Below are 7,699 nucleotides of genomic sequence, written 5' to 3'. Positions count from 1 at the left end.
ATCATTAGCTGCAGGGAGAACTCTACAGAGCAAACACTGCAGAGATTTCAGGATGCATCACTTCTTACATTAAACCAGTGACAGAATATTCAGTCCCTCCAGCAGTGTGAAGAAACTCCGGTGGGAAGTAAACGGGTCGTCACACTCACACCATCACAATGTTTTTCCCATAGTCGCACACTCAGCTGCGGACGCCACTCCATAGTTATCAGGGAGGAAGTGATGCTATCAGCGCTTCCTGTTACAGTTTTAGTTTGTTGGTCCTCCTGGTGTGTGTGTATGCAGAGTGTGTGTGTGTGCTTACATGAGTGTGCGTCAGTGTGACATTTGAATGAAATGCTCTTTATGGTGTGCTGAGATCTTCCTCTTCGTCACCAGAGAGGAAAACATTCAGATACATGCAAGATGATTTATTTTTGCCTATCTTTTATGCCTAACCCCTGAATTATTTAAAGCTGAAGATTAACCAAGATAGAGATGATTGCAAAACATATAACACTGGTTTAAGACAAAATATAAGAATTAAAATTAAGAATTTATAAAGAAGAACACCAGCATTACTTTGTTTTATGACCAAATACCTGCAAAACGGCATCCCCATTGTGTGCTAATTAGAACATATGAGCATGCTAACTTCCTGAGCTAACTAGAAAACTAACCATGCTAAAAAACCTGCTCTGCATTAGCATGTTAGCATTTCCACTTTGTGCACATAGCATGAGCTGCAAGTCCATGACAAACGCTGCTCATCTGCATATAACATTAATTATTTTGACACTTAAAGCTCCTGTGAGGATTTTTTTTTGCGGTTATGAAACAGACTGAAATAAATACTGATGCATCTATATGACCTATAAAAGCAAGCAAGACCAGCAGTGACAATAATTCTTATTTCTTATTTGATTTTTTAATACTTGTAGCTGCTGCCACTACAACAGCCTTTGTTTATATTTTCCATGGCAACGATCTTCAATGAGGGTTATGTTTAAATGTTTAATGAAAGCAGGATGAGATTTTAAAGCAGAAAACACGACTTATTCATGTACATGACAATATCAGCAAAGAGGTATTTCCACAAGGGTCCACAGGGCGCGCCGAAATCAACATAAAGTTCCTCACAGGAGCTTTAAGATAACATCATCCTTTGTTGATCCCCAGAGGGGAAATTCTGGTGTTGCAGCAGAGCAAAGACAAATAGAAAGTCAGTAAATAAATACAGTATAAAAATAAGAATAGATAAAATGAAGTATACTGTTATACAAGTAGGAGTAAGTAACAAGTTAAAGTGACATGTATGGGTTATAGCAGCAACATTTAGCAGTATGGGATAATACAGATAATGTCTGTTTCTTATGAAGTGCTTTCTTGACAGTTTTTCTTACTGAGTTTGATGCAAACCTCCTGAGTTATTGAGATATTTCATATCGATTTTACTCTCAAATGATCACATTAACTGCACTGCCAGTTTGCAACCTAATATAGTCCACAGGTGCTTATAGTGATACCAAGTGTCGATGGTCATCCATTCAATACACTGCAGTCAATGAGCTTAACTTCTGTCTTTTACAGCTGTAGAGCAAAAGCATTCTTTTGTTGATCACAGGAATGGAGCTGATCAGTGAGTACAGTTTATTCAATCTATAAGTAGTTAAATACACAGAATTATTGATAATTGTATGTGATTATTTTATTGTTTGTGTGTATATTTAATAAGTGAAAATGTGTTTAAAATATAATCCTGTGAGAAGAAAACATGCGCTTTAGGAAAACATCTCAATCACAGGGGAAAATGACACTTATGAAACATTATACAGTTCCTACTCTAGTATGTAAATGTATTCTTCTTGTACTTCTCTCTTTCCAAACACGCCCTCTAGTGGTTCCTTCAGGCATTATCACAGCTAGTTGGCTCCAATTTAAAAGCATCTGTTAACATCCTGCACCTTTGGGTCTTACACCGCTCCTGTCAGGAAGCTAACGCTCTGATAAGTTAATCAAACACCTCCAGCTTTGCTTTAATTCTGCTTCCTCCCATCATGCCCTGCAGTGCGCGCCTCAATGCCACATCTACTGCAACATGCCACACATGATGACATCATCATCCCGGGGCAAACAGCCAATGAGAACCCACAGGGGGGGAGTCAATCACGGGTTACCGCAATAACGCCGGCCAATCGGCACGAGCCAAAAGGCCCGTAACCATGGTGATTAGCCTGGGTTCAAACACTTGTATGTGTGGCAGATGCCCCCTGTGTTGGCTCCATATGCACTTGTGTACATGGAAGGGCCCGCTGCATTAATCCCATAGTGTGGGTGTGTGTGCGTGAAGGGGCACAGAGGTGCACTCACACACTTACATGTAGTAAAGAGCTGTTGTCCTACTTTGGTGACATATGGCTAATGCATTCATAATGTGATCCATGCATGCTTTTTTTCTCCGGCTCCTGCATGTACTTCCTGTTTGGTTCGCACTCCCCCCCCCCCACTAGCCCTTGTAACTCATAAGCTATGGTAATTACAGTCGTTAGCTCTCCTCTGTATTGTTCTCCGAGAGGATGGATGAGGAGACGTGTGGGTGGCATTGGAGGGTGAGGGGAGGGGAGGGGAGGCAAGGACAGCGAGCAAACAGCACTGCTGAGTAGGAGAAGTACAATGGGCTGTGAGTCAGAGGAGGAGAGAAAAGATAGGTACGCCGAGAAAAGGTCAGAGTTTGGAGGGCTGTTTTTAAAAATGCCAGAAGAACGCTCAGGAATGTTGCGCTCACACTCTCGGTGTTTCGCCGCTTTAATGTTCTTATTTGGAAAGGTAGGACTGGAGCAGGTGACTCATGATGCACAGAGAGAGAGAAAGGATGCGGATGCAGCTGAGGCTAAATGCAAAAAGTGGATTAAACAACATAAAACATTTCAGCAGCAGCGCTAAGAGAAGTGTTTTTCTGCACGGTTTGACCCCAGCAAAACGCTTTGACCTCATTTCTCTCCCTGATTTTCTCCACCGCACCATCACCATCCTGAAGATTCACTTGACCCCAGCATTCCTGACTCTAAAGGCCGCACACACTGTTGTTTTCCACATTGTCTGCATGCGACTGAATTATCTGAATTATATGCTATGCTACTTTGCACGCCCAGCAACACAACAGACACCACAGTCATCCAAACTATTCATATAAGCAGCACGGACTTCTTTTTTTCAACAACCTTTATTTACAACCTCATCACACGGTCCCGTTTTGCTCTCAGTTTTCATCTCCCATTTGATCAGGCATATTTTTATCTATCAGAGGAGCACATTTGGGACCGGTGGTGTTGCTGAAACAAGGCCTTCAACGCCAGAGCGGACCACAGTCCTGGTCTGAGTCCATCCTGATTAGATACGGTAAGATGCCTGCTTTTAACAAGAGCTTTACTGATGCTCTTGTGGTCCCTGTCACATACTTAGTTGGAAGGAGAAATGGTTTTTCGAGATATTTAACTGACATTTCTTCCTCCAGCCCAATGACTGTATATAAAGATGGATGATGTCTATCTATCTCCTCTTGTACAAAAGTGAAGCCAAAATGTCCCTGCAGCAGCCTTGCACATTTGGAGCCAGAGTCTGCGCAGTAGATCGGCAGGTGGAGCTGCGGTATTGATGTCTCGCCCCTTCCGCTAACCAAAACACACATTTAGCACACTTCAGCTCAGTCTACAGCAGAACAGCTTCTTGGAAAGTAGAGTAGTGATTGTTTTAGTCACCTCTGCTGTTTCTTCTCTACTCTAGCCGTATTTGTCAGTCATGGCATTAGACCCCAGGCTTATAGCATCAAATAACTTCAGAGAAAAATGAACACTTGGACATAAATCAGTATGATAATAACTAACTATAATGACAGAAACCATATTTGATTTTATAGTCTGACTCATGCCCCATCTGTTAACATGGAGGAGGTGGGCTTTATGACCTATACTGCAGTCAGTCTACAGGGGGCAATAGAGATGTTTTGGCTTCACTTTTCAGGAGCTGTCATGTCATCATGGATGGATTACTGCATAGGAGAAGTGGGCACATGTCCAGGGCCCTGAGCCAATGGGAGCCCTTGGCCTTAAGAATGAATATCTTTTTTTTTTATGTGTAAAGTATTTTTGTTTTGAAAATAAATGTTAATTTGATGTTGTTTAAATGAAAATGTTGCAATGTTTTTTTTAATTTAGCAATTCAATTCCACAGACATAACGTAGGTTGCGAGGTTAACTTTCTATTTCACGGTCAAAATAACATTTTGAAAATGGAGAAATGTTTGCTCAGCGGGTCGCCAAAACACAAAATGCAAAAGAAAGAGATGCTAAAGATGCCGCTTTGTTACATTAGATATCCGTGATTTTTTCATTTTTGAACAAAAATCAAGTGGATGGTGATTGTGACACTTTTAGCGGGGGCAGGTGCTACACTGCCGCCTCCAGGGGACCTGGATGCTAATGCAGCCCTGGTTGTGGGTTGCCCCATGCTATTGTACGACCAATATTTTTGTGCTTGGTGAGGGTACATGGGCCTAGGGTTAGTGTTTGTATAGGGCCCATGGTCATGATAATTGGTCCATGCATGTCATCCATCTTTTTATCTGTCTATGCTCCAGCCCAATACAACTGCAATGATAGGATTTAATTTGTGGGCTCTGGACGATGACCTTTAAGAGTTCAACAGCAGCCTGTCTTTTCAGAAACAGTGTCTCTGTTACTTCCTGGAACTACTTTTTTAAATGTTTTCCAATTACGTGTGCGGAGGCAAAAACAGAAATAATGACCATAAACCATCCCTGGATATACAACAGTATGTTTTGGGTGCAAACATCCTTAAACAGCTCTAAAACAAGTGAAACAAATGCACCCGTATATATCCCAGTTAATATATAAATGAAATCAGATGGCAATTACACGACAAATCCTAAAACAAATTGACTGTCTTTAAGACGAACCTTAAGCCTTCCAGACCCGTAATAGATGAGAATAAGATTTAACAGCTTAACACAGCAGAGATGTTGTTCCAGCGAGCTCTGACTGAGTTTAACGCAAATACAGGCACAACAGCAGTGAACACTTTAGGTTAAACCCTGCAGGTTAAGCAGCTTAAATACAAATGCATGGAGGATCAGGCAGTAATCCTCGGCACTTGGTATAATAAGATATTCTTTTCTTGCTGTAATTTAAACTATGTTTAAGTACATTACTAACAATTCAGTGTTTTCTTTGTGTTCTCTTCAGGATGACCTCAATGAACTTAGTGACTATTTACAGACAGCCGGAGTGACTCATTTTAACTTCGATACCTTTTGTGTGCACTTTTGAGTTCGTGGGAGGGACGCAAAATTTCACAATGGTGTTTTCTTCACTCTTTTTCTTCAGAAACAACTCGAAAGACTGGTTCATCTGCTCAAACAACTGAGGTTTCAGAGCAGCTCATCCCGCCAGCCAATGTTTGCTTTGACTTAAAGTGTCGTCTATAAATGTGTAGAAAATGATTTACTTTGTAAGTGCATGCCTGTTTCAAAAAGATATTGAGATTCTTGTGCACATTTTTCCAAACGTACTGACTCTATCTCTTGTTAATGGGCTGCAAACACCAGCGAACACACAAACTCCACTTCATTTCACTGCAATCACAAATTCCCCTCTGTTCTCCTCTTTGTCACATTCATTCATTCATTTTGTGTTCCCGGTCAGGTTGTCCTGTCACTTTCTTTCCTTAGTCTTATTTCCTGCTGTTTCATTTGAAGAAAACTTTGTTCAAACAAGCTAAAGCCCACACAGACAGACAAAGCTAATAGCCTTATCAGTCTTTGATGTGTGGAGGAACTGAGATGGATATCTAAGAGCTTATCCGGCCTGCTCTGTAGTTTGGATGTTTTTCTTGCGTTAATGCTCCACTTGAGATGAAACCAGTGATTGCTCCTTAGAGTTCTACCATGTCTTTCTTTTTAATTGTTCTACTCCTCTGATCCGTGAAAGAAAGTTAGCTTTTTTGATCACCACAAAAAGTCAGGGTCAGTTACAGACAGCGTTCGGCTCTTCATCAGGGCGGATGTTCAGGGGCTCAGGGGGGTGACATTCGGGCCTTCCAGTCGGAGGTGAGTGTCTTGTCTGCTGGAAGAGGAAGTAACGACATGAGGAAACATATAGCTCCTTTAAACAATGCGACAGGATAGGCTGCTGCACTTCCTCTATAGGACATAGGACACACCACACAGTCACATTGAGACACTGTAATGGATACGAGCAATAAAACACTGTTGGAATTAATAATAATAAATATGATAAAGAAGTTAATTTGACTTTTTCTGACAGATGCAATGGTGATGTTTCTGGTGATATTAATTACTGAGGACTTAAAGTATGTGGGACTTAATCGGCAATGTTGTAAACTCAAGAAGAAGGGGAGCCAGGAGGATTATGGGGATTCACTGTTTGTTTTTTTAATCACAATATAAATCAATGATAACCTACAGTAAATAATATGTTCCTGACCTGTCTTTTACTGTATATTCAAGTTGGAAAAAATATATTTCTTGGCCTGTCAATGAGCAGCAACCATAGATAGCAACCTGTCAATCATTTGTATTAAAGATAAACATATAACCTACTTTTTGGGGAGATGTTAGACTTCCAAATGTCTCCTCTGTGCTTTCATGAGTAGAGATGTTTAGCAAACGTGACAAGTGCTCCTCTTAGCGGTCAAATGTGTGATTGCGCACAATAGCCACCCAGTTACGCACAATCCATTCATCACGCAACAGGTCATCCTGATCAATGAGTTGCAGTAAGTACCATGCAGTTAAACCCAGTGTACCTGTATGATAGCCTGTCTTCTTAAGAGTTTTCGTGTGAGCTCATAATCCATGTCTTATATTTGAGCCATTGAAAAAAAAAGGCAATTATATGTGTGGATTTAATGAGAAAATACTTTTGTCACACAACGTTTCGCAATCTCAATTTTCACTGATGCGTGAATGAACCACAACCGCGAGTTGCACAACACAGATTTTTATTGGATCGGGAATTAAAAGCTATAAATCCACCCAGGACCTCTGTTTGCTCAATACTTTTATGGAACATCTGCTAATGTCAGTGCAAAACAACCAGACAACATGGACTAACACTGTTAGTGAGCCTGTGATGAAATATTATAGTACTGCTCTGTACTATACAGCTCTGTCGTTTTTTGTAAAGGTATCCAAAAAATGCTATTATTTCCTGCCATTGCGTTTGTGTCTGTTTACATAAGTTCGTTACTTTGTTTTTTTTTAAATCAAAATATTCACGTGATTTATTTCAAACGCTGAAAAATCCTTTAAAAGTTGAGCAGGTTGCAATTACGCCACAAAACACACGATGGCGCGCAACAGCAACGGCTGAATAGTGAAGCCCAATATTTGAGCTGTTTTTGTGCAGGCGTGAACACAACTTGGATGTTTTGATATGGACTTTTCTGGACACATCTGAATGATTTAAGACCTATAGATTAAATAAGGGAGATAATAACTTTATGTGATGATATAGGCTCATCAAATTGCTACTAACACGATTAGTTTGTTTTCTTACCGTGCAACTACAGTACAAACTAACTGAAAAATAAGTTCGTTCCTCTGTTTTTGCTTCAAGTAGTAGTATTTGGCACTTGTGGAGTGAATTTCTGTGAACCTGTGAGTGCTTTTCTTTCCCCCCTC

Source organism: Semicossyphus pulcher, unplaced genomic scaffold (assembly GCF_022749685.1).
Source record: "Semicossyphus pulcher isolate SPU_LCO1_2020_fin unplaced genomic scaffold, fSemPul1.0.p SCAF_19, whole genome shotgun sequence".
Taxonomy (NCBI): domain Eukaryota; kingdom Metazoa; phylum Chordata; class Actinopteri; order Labriformes; family Labridae; genus Semicossyphus; species Semicossyphus pulcher.
Note: the sequence above shows the minus strand (reverse complement) of the source record.